Source organism: Argiope bruennichi, chromosome 1 (assembly GCF_947563725.1).
Source record: "Argiope bruennichi chromosome 1, qqArgBrue1.1, whole genome shotgun sequence".
Classification (NCBI taxonomy): Eukaryota; Metazoa; Arthropoda; class Arachnida; order Araneae; family Araneidae; genus Argiope; species Argiope bruennichi.
In genome coordinates this window covers 146,114,496-146,131,627 of record NC_079151.1, presented here as the reverse complement: position 1 = coordinate 146,131,627, position 17,132 = coordinate 146,114,496, and the positions used below count along the sequence as shown (strand labels likewise).

Below are 17,132 nucleotides of genomic sequence, written 5' to 3'. Positions count from 1 at the left end.
GTACAGAAAGAAACTTAACTCAATAGCGATTATAATTTTTTTTCAATTTAAATAAAATTTTCATGTTTAACAGTGATTAATAATTATAAATGTAATAAAATTATAATTTTAAAAAGTATAATTTAAAAATTTCACGTTAGAATATTATATGGCCAATCGAATAATAATCTGAAATATAAACCACATACATTCCACTTATAAAAAATTTACTCTAAATAATTAGCAAAAACAGAAATATAAATATTATTTTATCCTCAATCAAAAAATAAAATTGGTTTGATTCATTTATTGATCAGAAATTACTTATTCATAATGCTCATTTGAATATTTTCATTGCAAAGAACAGTATCACGTGTATATTAACAAAATGAAAAAAATATTTGTTTATGCGAAATGCAACTTAAAAAACATTGCAAATTAGAATGTTATACAGGCAAAATTATGAAAAGCCCCAATGAGAATGACAGAAAAAAAAATATTATAGGATGGCATGCATGTGCATTGATAAAAATACTTCCTCTCCCAAAATTAAATAGTTTTTGAATTCAAAAGGATTAAAAGTTACTCAAAGATTCAAACTCTTAAAATTAAAAACAAAATTAATCTCTTCAAACATCGCCGAGGACGATTAACTGTCAAAGCCCATTTCTTAGATAACTTGAAGAGCATAAAACAAAGACAGTGACTGATATAAAATATCACCCATTCCTCATCGAATCCATCGAGCCAATTTTCCTTAAGGAGACATTCATAAATAGCAACTTATGGTCAATGTTTGTACTTCCTCCATTTCACAATGACATTATCTAGGCCGTAAAAAGATTTACTTTTTTAACCCGGAACGTGAATAAGAAGTCTTTTCACGACTACAATGGAATTCTTCGCAAGATAAATAAATATAAAAATTATATTCTTGACTCAGAGTTTATTTTTTATTCTCTAAGCTGGTCGTCCCGCTCTTTTGAGTGGACAAAAGAATATGTGGATTCTTCTAATGCAGATTGGAGTTTAACCCAAATAAAAACAATTTTGCCTTCAAACGGCATTTGCAATTTGAAGCGAGAGAATGCGAGCGTTCCGCAAAAGAATTTTGAAAAATTTCCGAGCATAAAAAGAAAAAATGCGACAGAGTTTATTGAATCAAACCACAGATTGACTCAGAATTGTACATTATTGCATGCGGTCATCGTCTTTTAAAGAGGCTAATATAATTCGGAGGTGTTTCATCATAAAAAAAAGTATTAAAAAAAACTTGTGACAGAACCGAATTTCGCATATGAAGTGTATCTCAATGAAAGTGTGAAAATGAGGATCAACAAATATGTTGTTATCGAAGCATTCTTTTCTGAGGTAATACTTATTTGCAAATAAAAGGATCTGGGTTATTCTTATTTCATTTAGTGCCATGCTTCAGCAAAATGCTTACTTTTTTATTTAAAATATGTCATATTCCATTAAAATGCAAAATGAACATTTCTCTATTGTTCTTTTTATTCGGTTAGTGGAAAATATAAAGAATAATATGAATTTTAGTTTAAATTAGCTTGCATTATTTGTGAAAATTGAAAGAAATATTTCGGAAAATTTTATGAATTTATTTTTACAAAACAGCAGAAGTAACTCATCTATATTGAAAAGCAGAATTATTTATGTATTTTCTTGCTTTCATTTTATTTTTTTCTCTAATTTTTAACTAATAAATCTAATTAATCCTATGGTATCTAATAATTTAAACTTTCATTACTGTCACTTTTGCTTTTTTTCAATTAATTTAGATTAATTTCATAAAAATTTAATTGTTTACTTATCGCATATTTGGTTTAGAAGAAAAAATGTTCTTTAGTGAAAAACTTTTATTTTTCTTAAATTTTAACTTAAAATCAACTTAAGTTTTCGTATAATTTATTCTCATTTAAATTGCATCATTATTATATAACATATCAATTATATTAATGTTTTACAATCTTTAACTTAATAAAAAAAAATTTAGAATAAAATAAAAGTAAATTTCATCAAATTAATTTAATCAAATAAAAAATAGTTTTCAAATCCCAATGTATTTATAATAAGGAATTAATAATAAAAAAATTAAAAAGAAAAAAATAACAGAGATTAAAAAAAACTCTTCTTTTTTATACACATATAAAAGTGTATTTTTTAAATTTATTAAAAAATTCTTTTCATAATTAGTATTTTACATTTACGATATTTTACAAATTTTTTATGATGTTTATTAATAATTGTTACAATTTTTGAATGTCTCTCTTCCAAAATTAAGCTTTATGGGATGCATGTTCGGTCTTTATGGTAGTTCGTAATGCCATTCAGAAAATGTCATCTGAAAAGAGCTTTCATTTCGTCCTTTTGATTCGAATACGCGTGAAATCATTCTAGCATTTTATGTTCTCACTCATTCTCGGATGCTCTTATTGCCAACTGCCAACACAAACTTTAACTTCTGTATCATTGACGTCATAAGGCTTATGAGAACTTACATTTTCCCGATATTTGAATACAGAGCGAAGCTCTTTTTAATGCATGCCCGAAAAAGGAGTTCTCTAAAATGCAGATGTCTCACGAGTATTTGCAGAATTCGTATTATAGAAGTATCTACTATGTGAGTGTAAACTGGAATTGCATTTACTTTTCCAACTATGTACATTTATATAGAATGCAACCTTGGAATGACTTGTTTCTGTCTTTATTTGCTTCTTAACTTAGGGAACCAGATAGTGCTTTATGAATACCTTATGCCAAACAAGTAAGAATTCTAACTCTATTTTCTTTAGACATCTTGATCATATGAAAAGAATTAAGCTATCCGAGAATTTTACATTTCCGATGTTTAAAATGAGTCATTAACATAAAATTATATGATTAAGTTCTCAAACTATATTATGAAATGTTTTTTAAATGTGCAGAATTCGTAATTTTGGATTCAGATGAAGAGGACTGCAATTCTAGTTTGCCTCATCATATTTGGTCCACGATGACAGGTGTAGCATAATCTGGTTTCACATGCTGGGTTTTAATTTACCTTAGTTTAGTTATATTAAAGTCCCATTATATATATATATATATATATATATATATATATATATATATATATATATATAATTTTTGCTTTTCTCTTGGTATCGCTTTAGTGTTAAAGTATGTACATTTTTTTCCCTTTAACCATTAAAATCATAAAAAATTACTGAACTTGAAATATGCTTATCTGTAAGACGGAAAGCTGGTGAACCGAAAATTTGTCTTAAAGGTTATTGCGGTAGAATCCGAAAAATCTCTGCTTTAGGGTTAATCTTCAGTCAAGGAGCAGACAAGAAGAAAAAGCTCCAGAAACACACTCATAAAAAAAAAGTACAAGAGAAGAGAAAGCCACACTGCCAGTGGAAATCCCAGTCACCGGTGGTTATTGTTCGTTCAACTGCAGATTTCCACTTTGATGAGTCAGTGAAAGGGAAACAATGAACCGTGAGGGACAGCCCGAAATAAAAACAATCTGAGGGATGCTTAGACTCCCCTCCTGGCATATTTAACGGTTCAGTGCTTCACCTTGAATGACTTTCGCGCCATTGATGGAGGTACCCAGGAAACTGACCCGCATCCAGGGGGGAACGGAGACACCTGCTTGGGAAAAGGTACTGTGGTGATGGACGTGTCAAGTTGCATCAATTCATTAGAAAATGATTGCATAATTCTCGAATGTAATGCAAGGAACGTTTTACCGCTGATGGAAACAATGCAGATATTCATTAGCAAAGTTGGATAAGTACAAAAGTATTTCTATAAGCAGTCGCAACAGGTGGTTTGTTACCCAACTAGGTATTCGTTCAGCAGACAATTCCCAACAACCGGGCACATTCAACTAGTTATTCGATTTTTAAATTTATTTATCTATTTTGAAACATAACATGACTATTTCGAATGTATACGTGAGTTTGTTTTTAAAAAATAATTCTGAACATTTTACGTTTAAGGGGACAGCGGATTTTGAAATAGGCAAAAGTGGACGAAAGCATGAAATTTTATTTTCATCGTTTCATCACTAAAATATATGTTTATATTCAACTAAAATAATGTTATAAAATATATTATTCAATAAAATAAATGATTGATGGCTTAAGAGGGAAAAAAATATATCTTAATGATTTTTCTCAAAACGATAGTGTAACTAAATTTAAATATCCTTGAAATATACCAGGTGTCTTAATTTTTCAAGAAATTAAATGAAATTGATAATAAGAATTTCAATCAAACATTAAAAGAAAATAGGGCATGCATTTTATGTTTCGAATTCTTTTAGATAGTTAAAATTAAATTTTAGTTCGGAAAAACATATAATTTCTTTGAAAATTCAGTAAGTGTGCATGAAAATATTTAAAAAAAAAATAGCATTTAATTAGAATTACAAAGTCGTACACAGTTTTGTTCCAAATAAATTTAAATTGGGTAATAAGAAAAAAATGATAGAAAAAGTTAAAATTTTGAGTCACCTGAAATATTTTGAAAAATTTAAAAATTATATATCTTTTAAATTTTTTAAAAATAATATGTTTTTTTTAAATGTTTTTTTTTAATTTGAAGTATTTATATTTTTATACATATACATAAAAAATTTCATAGCCGTAAGTGAATAATTCACAAAAGTGTCTAATAAAGTCCCCTTAAGAGAAAAAGATTTAGCAGCAAGCTCAGAAATATGCCTAGAGGTATTTGATTCCAATTCAATAAAAATTAGTTTAAAAATGGCTTAGATATAAATTTGAAAGAAATGTATTGTTATGCAGAATGTATTCTAAAGTTTTATTGTTAAAAGAAAAGAACTAAAAGTTATATTTTATAATTTTTTAAGTAAACAAATCTTTTGTGTAAAATATTAAAAAAAAGACTGTAAGAATTAACTTGTTAGTTAAACCTAATGATGAAAAATAAATTAAAAAGCAATTTCAGTTTTCATTACTTCGGAAAAAATCGTATAATTTTTATTTTGCATGAATAGCCAACTATGCATGTAAAAATATCAAGTTAAAATTAAAATGAAGTCAAAAATTAAAAAAGTGAGAAGTCCCTTTTTATCTTCATTTGGAGAATTCTGTCCAGAAAAATGATTTAAAGTAATTTAAAAACATTATCGATATATTTCTTTTAAATCTATTATTCAATATATATATATATATGTTGTGTATAATGTTTATAGTCCATTGGCAGCTGTAGAAAAATTTGAAATTATAATAATAAAATTAGACGACGAAATTATACTAAAAAGCCAACATGAATTATAATATAGAATATTCCTGAAATTGATGCGCATGAATTATACAAGTCTGTTCAATAAATGTGTAAAGTTTATCACTAATCAATCACAGCTCAAACCAAATATTGGAGTTATTGCATTTGAAAAAAGAAACCTTTATACTTTTTTCTCAGAAAAGAAGAAAAAATTATAATGATAAATTTTCAAAATCAATATTGTAATGTAATTTCCTTTTAATTCATGTAATTTTTGTGTTTTAGGTAATTTTTTAAAAAAAATCAATTTTTGAAACAAAATTCAGGCTTCTCCATAGAGGCTCTTTGCTAAAATAATTTCAAAGAAGCGGTCAATGCAGTAATAAGTTCAATTTTAAATTTCATTCTAACATCTGTTTAAAATCAAATTGTATATAAAATACATGTTCTCTGTGGGGCCAGACTTCAAACAACTAAACGAATTAGAAGTATCAATTAAACTTGCACTAAATGCTTGAGTGGCCTTGAAATTACCTCTTTTTCCAGATAGCGAGCTTGCGAGTAGGAGTGTCGTGTTTCAAAAAGCTTGATGGATGCCCTCATTTAGTGATTGATAAAAATAAAACATCATTATTTAAATTTCATTCATCCTTTCAAAGGTGGAAAATGAGATTCCAATGAAAAATGATGTAACATTTGAAAAGTGTTCATTTTTTGCCCCAAAATATTTGTCTATAAATTTCTTCGTATTCTTCCATTTGAAATATCAACAACAGTTAAAGCAAAACGCAATGTAATTGTCAATGGATCACTTTCTTAAGAACATGTAAGGCATATCTTTGGGGAGGGGAGAGATGGGAGGTAGAAAAAAATTTCCGGATCCGTTTTTTTGTGCCACGAAAACTCTGTGTTTCAGGGTTAGTTTTTATGCATTAGATTCTTCTAGGGTCAGTTTTAAGGGAAAAGAAAAACATACTAAATACTGAGGAAACATTATGAATAATTATTAATAACCTTTTTGGCACTCAAAGAAATGAAATTTCCATAAAAATATGGCATTAAAAAAGTTTTTGAGTAATATGATAATATATATAAATCTTGTAAGGGGATTTTAATTATATCTCCTTTTATTGATTAAAAGGTGATTTTTTTTTCATTATTTTAAATAAATTATTACCATTACGTATTCATCCAGCCGTGTATTTAATAAATGGAAGAAATATCGAAATTATTAATAACAGACAAAAATCTGCGGTTCAAAAAATATTAAAAGAATCATACGGATAGAAAATGGATTCCCTTGAAATATAAAGATTCTACTTCCCACAATAACGACTCAAGCGTAAAAAGCAATGAGAGATCAAATGATAAGTTCTTTGTATTTCAGTGCTATGAGAAAATTTTCATGAAATTAAATAATTTTTATATAAAATATAGAATTTCACTTCACTTGCAATTTTTATATCAAATATAAAGTTACATTGAACAGAGAAAAGATACCTCGTATTTAAATCAAATTATGTTCATATAAATATAAATTATTTTCCAATAAAATTCAGTCATATTTAGATTAATTAAATGGGCATAATCATATATCTCCATCAGCTTTCACTATAAATTCAACCTGACTTATAAATGACAACGACATGGATGGTATGAAAACTGTTTTTACAATCCCACGTTGTTTTGTTTCAATGGGGAATTCTTTCGTCACTGCTGTAACAAAATATATATATACAAATATATAAAAAAATATTATTCTGTCTGTACATATGTAATTTCCGATAATATTCTTTCAGTAGAGGGACATTTCTTTTCTGTCAAATTTGACTTTTTTTTTTACTTATAATTTCAAAAGTTAATTTAATTGGCATATATGGATTTTGAGTCGTGAGCTAACTGTCAAATTCAAAATAAACATTAGACAGATTTCCAATATATCATTGTCTGCTCACCACATGTTAAATTGAATTACGCCTGTTTTACTGTTAAAAAAACCCACAATTATCTCTTAATTCGGGAGAGACACCCTACCTATGATTAATGACTGCAAAAAAATATAGCTTTTGAAATAAATACTGAGCAAGGAAAATTATTTTGGCTACAATTGCAATCTCTGCCTTAGCAATTAATAATTTCAGAATTACAAATGCAATCTCTGAATTAGCAGTAAACTATTTCACAATTAAAGTGAGTTAAATGAAAAACTTGAATATAACGTATGGTTGAAAAACTTGTCCTCGCTTTAATATATGAAAACTTATTTTGGAAAAATTAGCTTTTTCAAATAAATATAACAGGCTGTTATATCTATAATAAGCTTAAAGAAAACTTCAGTTTCCTGGAAGTATACACCGCCAACGTTCCTTACTCAAGATCAAATTGGATATTTTTTTATTCACAAAGAAATTCTCATTTTTTATAAAACGTGTTCGGCAAACACTATACGCCCCTGCGCTCCCAAATGGGAAGTACTGTACCCTCACCCACCGTTAAGTGGATACTGCTTGAACTCGGTTGAACCAGCCGTCTTCAAAGTACGCACTTTTTTTTTTTTTCTGTATAGGCAAACCATCCATTGTTGAGGAAGGGAGAGGAGGAATTCCCCTAAATAGATGTGCTTCGATGGCTGTCACACCCACGTGCTCTGGGGCTCCGACAAGGGGCTCTCGCAGAACTCATTAGAAAACCACAAGAATCTCCAAATTACGAGGCATGAAAAAGACTTTCATCAGTTTCCATAACAATACGTAGGGTGACAGTTGAATAGTCGTAAATTTAAGAATTATCTCTGCCAAAAGATATCAAAGATCTCATCACTGTAGGTACCTGGATGATAATTTCTTCTTTTATTTTATTTATTTTTGTTAGAATCAACCACGTATTTATCGGCGAGTGAAAGGTAATCATTCTGTTAGCAAATGCACTAACACTTGAAAACAAAATGTACATCTGCTGTAAGAATATAAATTGATGAATAATAAAAATAAATTAAATGAAATCATATGTAACTCTGCCTGACATTGTAGATTGAGCTATTTGATCTTATGTGTCTTAGAGAATAATGTCATTTCTTTAAAAAAGAAAGAAAACAGAATTACAGAAAAATTATCTACTTGAAATAAATTAAAATAAAATATTAATAAAATATACGATTAAAAAAACTAGCAAAACAGTTTTAGCATCACATATTTAGGTGGCAATTTTATAAATTAAAAATCACAAAATGTCTTACAAATGCATTCTAATAATTTCATTTTCAAACAATTTTTGCATTAAAGCTCATTAAAACAATTACAAATCTTTGTACGTCGTAATATTATTCATGTTTTTATCTTATTTATTTATTTATCTTTTTTTTTTTTTTTTTTTTTTTTGCGCAGGAACCATATTTATTTGTGCTTCTTCCAGAATTGAATTGTATTGAATAAAGAATTAAAGAAGATTTTCAAACCTCTGGTCCAAAACTTCAAACCTCTGGTCCAAAACATTGAAGAATGATAAAATTTTCATTCCTTGACTTGTCTCCATCTGACTTGTTTGCAGCAACACTAGCATTTCGTGCATTCTAATTTTTACGTGACGTCATTTAAGAAAGCTTGCTGGTATAAAAACGTTATAATAACAACTTTTAACTAAATCAGGAAATCAAATCAGAAAAATTGAACTGCGGATAATGTTTTTTTTAAATAAAAAAAAAGTAAAAATGGGATTTTCAGCTATAGAAGACAAGCGAGTGAGCGTCCTTTGTGAGTATGTGTGTGTGTGCTTATGTGTAACATGAAAGGTCGCATTATTTTATTGTATATCAGTTTTCAACATTGTTGTTTATATCCCATTCATTTATCAACGGAAAAAATTATCGCAGTCATTTATGTTATATATTTCTCTACAATAGATTTTTTTTATTTGCCAATTTCTATTAAACCTTAAAATTATATTTTAGATGCATTTCCATAGACATGAGTGTTGAATTATAATCAATATTCAGCTATTTCAGAATTTTTGATGCTGTTAATGTTAAATTACAACTGAAATTGTTACAATATTCTAAACTTAAATTTGCTGTTTGCCTTTAAGTCAGTAGGCAGTTATTTGGCAATTTTTTTTCAAAATATTTGTAACTCGTTAAAACCCGTCAAAATAAATAAAAAAAAAAAAATTAAAAAAAAAACATTGAAAGAAACTTTGAAAAAGAATACGAAATGCCCTTTTTTCCGATTACAAGCTATTTCATCACTAAGTATTTTGGTATGTCAGTTAAATCTTATTTATGAATTTAAAAAAAATCTAGTAACTGAATGACAAGGCCAATTAAAACGTGTTTTAAGAATAAAAGAAGTTAAGGTACGATTTAAACTACAAAAAGATGATATAAATTTTACAAGCTATTGTTTTATGAGCCAGAAGAAAACGAACAAGACAAACCTCCATTCTAAACTAGAAGAAACAAAAATGTGATGAGATATAACGCCGCTTAAAATTCTAGCGTAATCTTTTTTCTTTCCTTGCTCGTTTTTGAACTATTAATACATATTCATATCAACCCAATATCTGCAAACCAGCATGAATTTTTAAAGAAACATTAAAAATTTGAATTGGAAAATAGTAATTACAAAAGTCTATAGCTAATGCAGTGAAATATTCATATTATTCGGAAATATCGTAAAATTCAAGCCCTTTTTTTTTTTTGCTACATCCTTGTAGTGTGTATTCTTGAACTTCTGAAACACTGAGTGACCTGCTCTAATGGACGAAAAAAGCCTTTAGTAATTGTCGCGTGGTGTGAGTTAAGAGTCCAAGCGTTTCGGATCATTGCCTCCACATGTAAGTAAATAACAGGAATATCTTGCTTTTTTTTTCTTTTATCACAGTATTGCTCCTAATTTCCGTATATAATTCTTCGATTGTAGCAGCTAGCATAAAACGTATACAGATGCCTCAGTGTCGTAAAATTCTCTTAAAAAGGTATAATAAAGTTTGGCACAACACAAGTCACATTAATAAGGTTACAATAATAAGTTCTGGCATCGCAGCAATCATGCACGAAAAAAAATCTTACCACAACAAATTTATGTCTACATGATAATTTTACTTTTTTTTTTTTTTTGTTTTTTTTTAATATTAAGGTACATCCTTTTTTTATCCTACATAAATCAATTGAATCATTTAAATTGTTTCATATTTCTCAGCCATTCATGTCTAAAATCATTAGGCTATTGGTGGACTATTAAAATTACACGATTCTTTTATATATCATGAATATCTATAAATGGATCAGCGGTTACTTAACCGTTACGTACATAAAGGTATGTGAGTACGTTGAGAATGATTTTTTTTTGAAATAATGAAAAAGTTATATTTTAAAATTTTTGCATTTAAAAAAATAATTAAAAAGATTATTTATGATACCCCAAAAAATGATAAAAGCCTTTTAAAACTGAAAAAAAGAGCTTCCTTTTTTGGCTAAAAAAAGGTATAAAAATGAAAATTTTTAAATTTAGAGGTTTATCAAATGATTTCCTAAATGACTTTAAAAATATATTATACAATTCCTGAACTAAAAAATTAAGCCCTATTTCTATCCACTCTAAATGCTGGGGTTCGACTGTTAAATAACATAAAATATTCAGTTCTTTTCGTATCGTGAATTATTAAAACAATGATAGAATATTTCTAAATAAATAGATTATTTATTCTCTAATTTAGGAACACCAGAACATATTGAGAATTTATTAAACACATTTGAACAAAAAATGTGCATTAGATTTTAATTTATGAGTTTTTTTGTAACTAAAATTTTACCAAAGATCGGAATTTGAGAAAATAACACTTAAAGATGTAAACTGCCATTAGAACGCATATAAATGCAAATATAAAAATAAGTGTGACTTTCCAAATATGAGCTTAGAAACAAAATTCATATGGTTTTATAAAATAAAAACTTGTTCAAAAATTAAAAATAAAAAAAAATCATATTTTTGAAAAAAAAAATCGCTTTTTTAACATAATGACTTACCTTAAATTGAATAATAATTATATTTCAAATTAATAATAGTTACGCAAAGTATGCTTTAAACTGAAATAAAACATATTTTGATTTGTGAAAGGAATTGAGTATTTATTTAATTTTGAAGGATTTTAATATAAGGTTTCAGTTTAAGGCAATAAAAATATACTAATTTTATGTAAGATATTTTCAAAGAGACCGTAATGACATTTTTTACAGAAGCTGTTAGTGCAAACCGAAAGTAAGATTAATACCATAAATTATGATACACGTACATTGATAAATACATAGGATTTTAAAATTATACTGTACTCGATATCTATTTTGATAGACATGAATCGTACCATTATAATTCAAAAGATTCAATTCAATCCAATGAGCTACAGAATACTTATTATTACGCTATTACAATGATTTTCTCGTAAAAACAATCCGAGTGTAGGGAAATGCATTTTTAAAAAATTAATTCGGAATTTTGAATGTTTAGTCAGCGATATTTTCCCTTGGAAATGTAAAAATTTGAAGTTTATATATTTTTAAATCAAATAATTTTAGTTCTTACATTACAGCTTAAAATATAAATGGCTCTTATTTTTAATAGTCTTTAAATATGTAGGAATTAATATATAAAATAAATACATACGCTTATAACATAATTATATTACAAATTTAGACATAAATACATATGTTTTAATATAAATACATTATTATACGATATTATTATATATACAATGATGATAAACAATTTACTTATCACGTTGGAAACATTTTTGCTAATTATCCCTTTAAGAATACAATTAACCTCAGTGGTAAATTTCTCTAAATTTAGGACGCATTTTACTACAAGTATTTAAATTATTCCTTAAATTTTCTTTTTCTTAAAATAGTTAATATATACATTTACAATAAAAATAATTAATATAATATTTGGGAAAATGTTTGTTTCTAAAAGAATCTAACATGCAATATGATGACGGCTATCAAAGACATTGTCACAAATCACAATATATTAATTTATTTTAGCTAATAATTATATTTATCAGCATCTGGAATTTTCTTTTCCTTCAAGGAACACGATGTATACTTGATTTTTTCCTTCGAATTTTCCCGGCCTTTAACAGCCCGGGATTATCAATGGGGAAGCTTGACAAAAAATTTTTGGAAGCAGTCGTCTCTCATTTAGCCGCTATACATGAATAACAACGCATTCCGTACACATAACACGCACAAAAAAAAAAAAGTGTATACAACGAAAACAATGAAAGATGTTGAATGAGCGACACAACCCAGACTAAATCAGGCATGTTTAGATGGCAAGCGCAACTTCGTTTCTCATGAGATTGGAATTCCTCATGAATTTATTTCCCTTTTATAGGGTCAATATGATTACAAAACTCATATACATATCTAACAAGATCTAAGAGTAATGAAATAAGTTTAATGTGTATGTTTTTTTCTCTCAAGAGGTATGTGAAACATTATTAAATTCATATTAAATTTAAATTCATTTCACGCTCTAATATTCGCGTTCCGAGAAAAATCTGATTCTAATTTTGCAAATTATTAATGAAAAGAGTAAACGAGCCATACAAAATCTCGCATATTTTCTATCTTCTACACAACATAAAAATCTTGGCATCTTTTAGAAAATAAAATTAACTTTCGTGTTTTCATATTTAATATGACAGAATTTAGATGCATTCTGATGACGTGAAGAAATAACTTATTTTGATTTCCGTCATTCCATTGCAAATATTAAATTTAAATAACAGAGAATCTGATCAATGAAAACACATCTGAATGAAATATCAATAGCAATAATACAAATTTGTATTGAATGATAGCATATAAATTTTGAGTAGTTTTACGCGAAATATTTTATTCTGAATTGATATATTTATTAAGTTATTAAAAGGTATAAATAAATAAATAAAATAAAAAGCTTTGACGGCAAGGATAAAAAAAATTAAAATATTAATTTATGTTAATTTATTTTTAAATTTCCTGATTGATTAATATATAATATATTTAAGAAATGTAAAAATTAATGAACGTAAACAGAAGAATTAGACTTCATTGGGATAATAAATATTAGAATTATGCTACTTACATTTTTTATTCGTAATTTATTCAATATAAATACAATGTTTTCGCCTTTTAATATTTAGTTTTCATAGTCTGCGTGGAATGCATTATGCTTTAAACAAAAACTAACTTTACGATAAATCTGACATAAAGCAAACACGTTTTTTTTTTTTTTTTTTTTTTCTAAATCTAAACGCAATATTTTTTTATAAAATAAATAATAATAATAATTGGAAAAAAATATCTTGCAAAACCGTGGAAATATTTTAAAATTAAAAAAGCTTTTCTCTTTATAATTGAAAACGAAACTGTACATCCAAAACTCCGTGACTCTCCACTGGTCAATCCTTTCAGATTAAGAATATCGCCCGACCGCCGCCGGCATATCTAATATTGAAACGTCCCACTGAAAGAACTAGGATTAGAAAAATTTACTTAAAAAGCTCACCTGCTTTGCAGGGTTAAAAAAACATCCAATCCGATTTGTTATTGTATAATTCCTCGCTTGCGGTAGTGGAAACTCTCTGTAGGGATGAATGGGTTATAGGCACACAACAGAAGAGAAGATTCCATAAGATGAATTAGCCTTCGAAAGAGTGGAACAATGCAGTAAAGACTGCAATGCAGCGCATGCTTGAAAGATCTTTTCAGTGGAAACCGGAATATTTGCGGAAATTCATCTTCAATCGAAACTGCTTGCCTACAATAATTCTAATTCATTTAAAATACGAGCGGGATTTTTTTAGACATTTATCTCCTTTTCTTTTTTGTTCTGTATGAGACGAGAATGGAATGAGATCAACGGAGGAAAAAATTTTATTTTCGCAATTTTGGAATATTTGTAGTAGGTGCTATAAAGATTAAACGTATCAGCAAAATTGTTGAGATAAAATAAAAGAGTCCGAAAATGTTTGAAAATCACAATAGTTAAAAACTGGTTTTCATTTTTTGGAAGACTACAAGCATGCGCAATGCGCAAGTATTTACTGTCCAAATTCACTTGTGTCTGAAGCAAGCAGGTGGTTCCGCGCATGCGCCACACTCTTAGAGTGGACTACCTGTACCTGAAAAATGGCGGTGTCCAATCAGGGGCTCCCAACCGGCAAGCAGATCTCTGACCTGCTAAAGCACGCCATGACCGCATCATAATAAAGGATAAGGAGGGGTGTGGGGAGGAAGGACATGTTTTCCTATTCGATTATGTTCTAATGTTCTACTTGAAAAATAATTGTTAGGAATTCAGCCAGATTGAAAGTTGTTGCAGGAAGTTGTTTTCACTGCGGGGAAGAAATGTTTTGCTGTGAAAATCCAAATTAAATTATTGAAAGAAAATTGAATTTTGCAGAGGACTCTGTTATTAATGATGGGTTCATTTGATAATAGTAGAATAAAATGCATAAAATTATATCATATTGCTATCGTTGCTTAGAAAAACAATTAGATTATATCCGATGCGCAGAGAAAATATTACTTCAAGGCAAAAATATATTCTATTTATTTTTATTTTTATATTAAAAATATTTTTAATTCAAAAAAAGCTTTAGTTAACATCTTATTTTATTTGAAAAGAATTATTATGAACACAGAAAAATAGGCACGCATTTTGTAAGCAAATCTTCCAAATTTCTTTTTTATACATTATATGTTTAATGATTATTATTTTAAATAAAATAAAAATTTTAAAAAAGTTTGCAAATATTTATATTGCAATGAGACTTTTTTGGCAATTATTTATATTGCAAGTCATATTTAGACTTAACATCAAAGTTAACTACAGATCATGATTCAGGAAAGAATAAAGCTGCAAAAAATATTAAATAAAACATTTTTAATTTTATTGAAAGAAAATTCCCCTATTCAGTATGAAATTCTTTGCATTTTAATAAATAGCATTAATTGAACAATTTAATTCAATCAATGAATGAGCACTGATCCAAAATTATTCCCCGCAATATTTTCATTTTCATATCTGGAAACAATTATCAGAGAGACACTAACCTTATTTTACAAGCGAATATCTAAAGAGAAAGGATTCAAGATTAAAACCAAAGAAAACATTTTAAGAAAAGAAATTATTATATATATATATATATATATATATATATATATATATATATATATATATATATATATATATATATATATATATATATATATATATATATATATATTCTGAAAGAACGGAGAAGGATATCAATTTCTGCTTTTTCCTTTCATTACAGAGGAAACAAAATGCTGTTTTTCTCTATTTATACGTACCATGCCTACTCAGCGATTTTGCTCGCAGAGTGAAAATGCTTTGGACTGAACCTCAGGTTTTATCCGATTTCAGATGATCTTTCATGAGATTACAATCCTTTTGCACAAGTAAACTCCTGTTGGAGGATTAGTGCATGCTTAATCTGACATTGATGGTCAAATGTCCTTTCGCTGGTGTAATTTGTAAGATTGTAGATACAATGTTGGATCAGGCGTCATCTTTCTCCTCTTAACATCCTTAAATAAACCTTTTGTTCCTTCAAAAAGGGTTAATATAACATTTGATTTGCAATCTGCTTTAGCTTTGCAGATGTGCAAGAAGTGCAATAAGTTGTAAAAGCAATCATTGTTCAATTTTTTTTCATGATTTTTTTAAAACATTTAATTTGTTTTTAAAGCTTGATTCTAATGGATATGTTTTTTTAGAATTTTTAAAAATTAAGTAAGAGAATTAAAGTGAATTGAATAATGATTGTGGGCTGTTGATATTTGTTTCTAAAATATGACGAGAAACACTATAAAATAAATATTTATTTGAAATTCTACTGAAAAATATATTTAATTAAAAAAATTTTTCGCATTAATTGTCAAAAGTATTACCTTACAAAAATCATTTGAATCATTACAAAAAAATTTTAAAAAATATTTTCAATAATTTCAATTTAATTGCCTTCCAGTTTTATTCTTAACTTTAACAAATGTTTAAATATTTTGTTATGGATAATTTGCAACAATACTTTTGAATGTTACGAACAAATTTAAACTATTTTACAATTTTTATACGATTATTTAATTGATTCTTCTCTTCTATTACTGAAAGTTAAGGAATGACGATACTGTGATTAAGGAAGGAAGACTGTGGTAATATCGTAATAAATTTTACTTTTTATTTTATTTTATCATTTTTTTTTGTACCATTTGTGAACAAAATCTTTTAAGCTAGAAAGTATATTGTTCAGTAGGTTGTTGGCCATGTTTACTATTCTTCAGTGGTTTTTTTCGGCATTTTTAATCCTGCTGAAATGCTTCTGGGAGTGAAATTAAGGACATGATTTAACGTTGAAATTGTCGATTGCCTCTGTTGACTGTCATATCATGCATTAGATATTGAGAACTACATCCTGAGAGTCGATTTGTTAGGAATGTGAAATGTAAAGAACATAGATGTAAGATTGTTAGAATAATGTGGCTTGAATTGAAATTTAAAATTATTTTTTAAGCGAGCCACAAATATCAAATTATTTAATTAATTTTATTAAATTATTCATTTGCAATAAATAACGAAAGCAATAATTTCTTCGCCATTTTCAAAGATTTGCTCGATTATTTCAGAGAAATCACACTTTCCTTTCGAATTTAGTAATCAATATTCTATTTGATATAATCTTTTGTGGTAATCTCTCAGGCGAACTGTATAGTAAATATAAGATAATTGTTTTCGAAATGCCGCCTAAAATGTTACAAATGACTGATAAATGTCAAGCAATGATCCGAAGCAATTAAATGGCTCGTGAGAGTAGAAGCGAAAACAATACAAATCTGT

At 27.5% G+C, this 17,132-nt stretch overlaps 1 protein-coding gene across 1 annotated transcript in view; it reads right to left on the bottom strand.

The window, feature by feature from the left end:
* The window catches only part of LOC129975899 (uncharacterized), an 85,038-nt gene extending 71,123 nt beyond the window's left edge, over positions 1-13,915 (bottom strand). The window contains exon 1 of the mRNA XM_056089182.1: positions 13,779-13,915. The gene's annotated coding sequence lies outside the window, so the exon portion shown is untranslated. The remainder of the gene's footprint in view (positions 1-13,778) is intronic.
* Between the last annotated feature and the right edge of the window lie 3,217 nt (positions 13,916-17,132).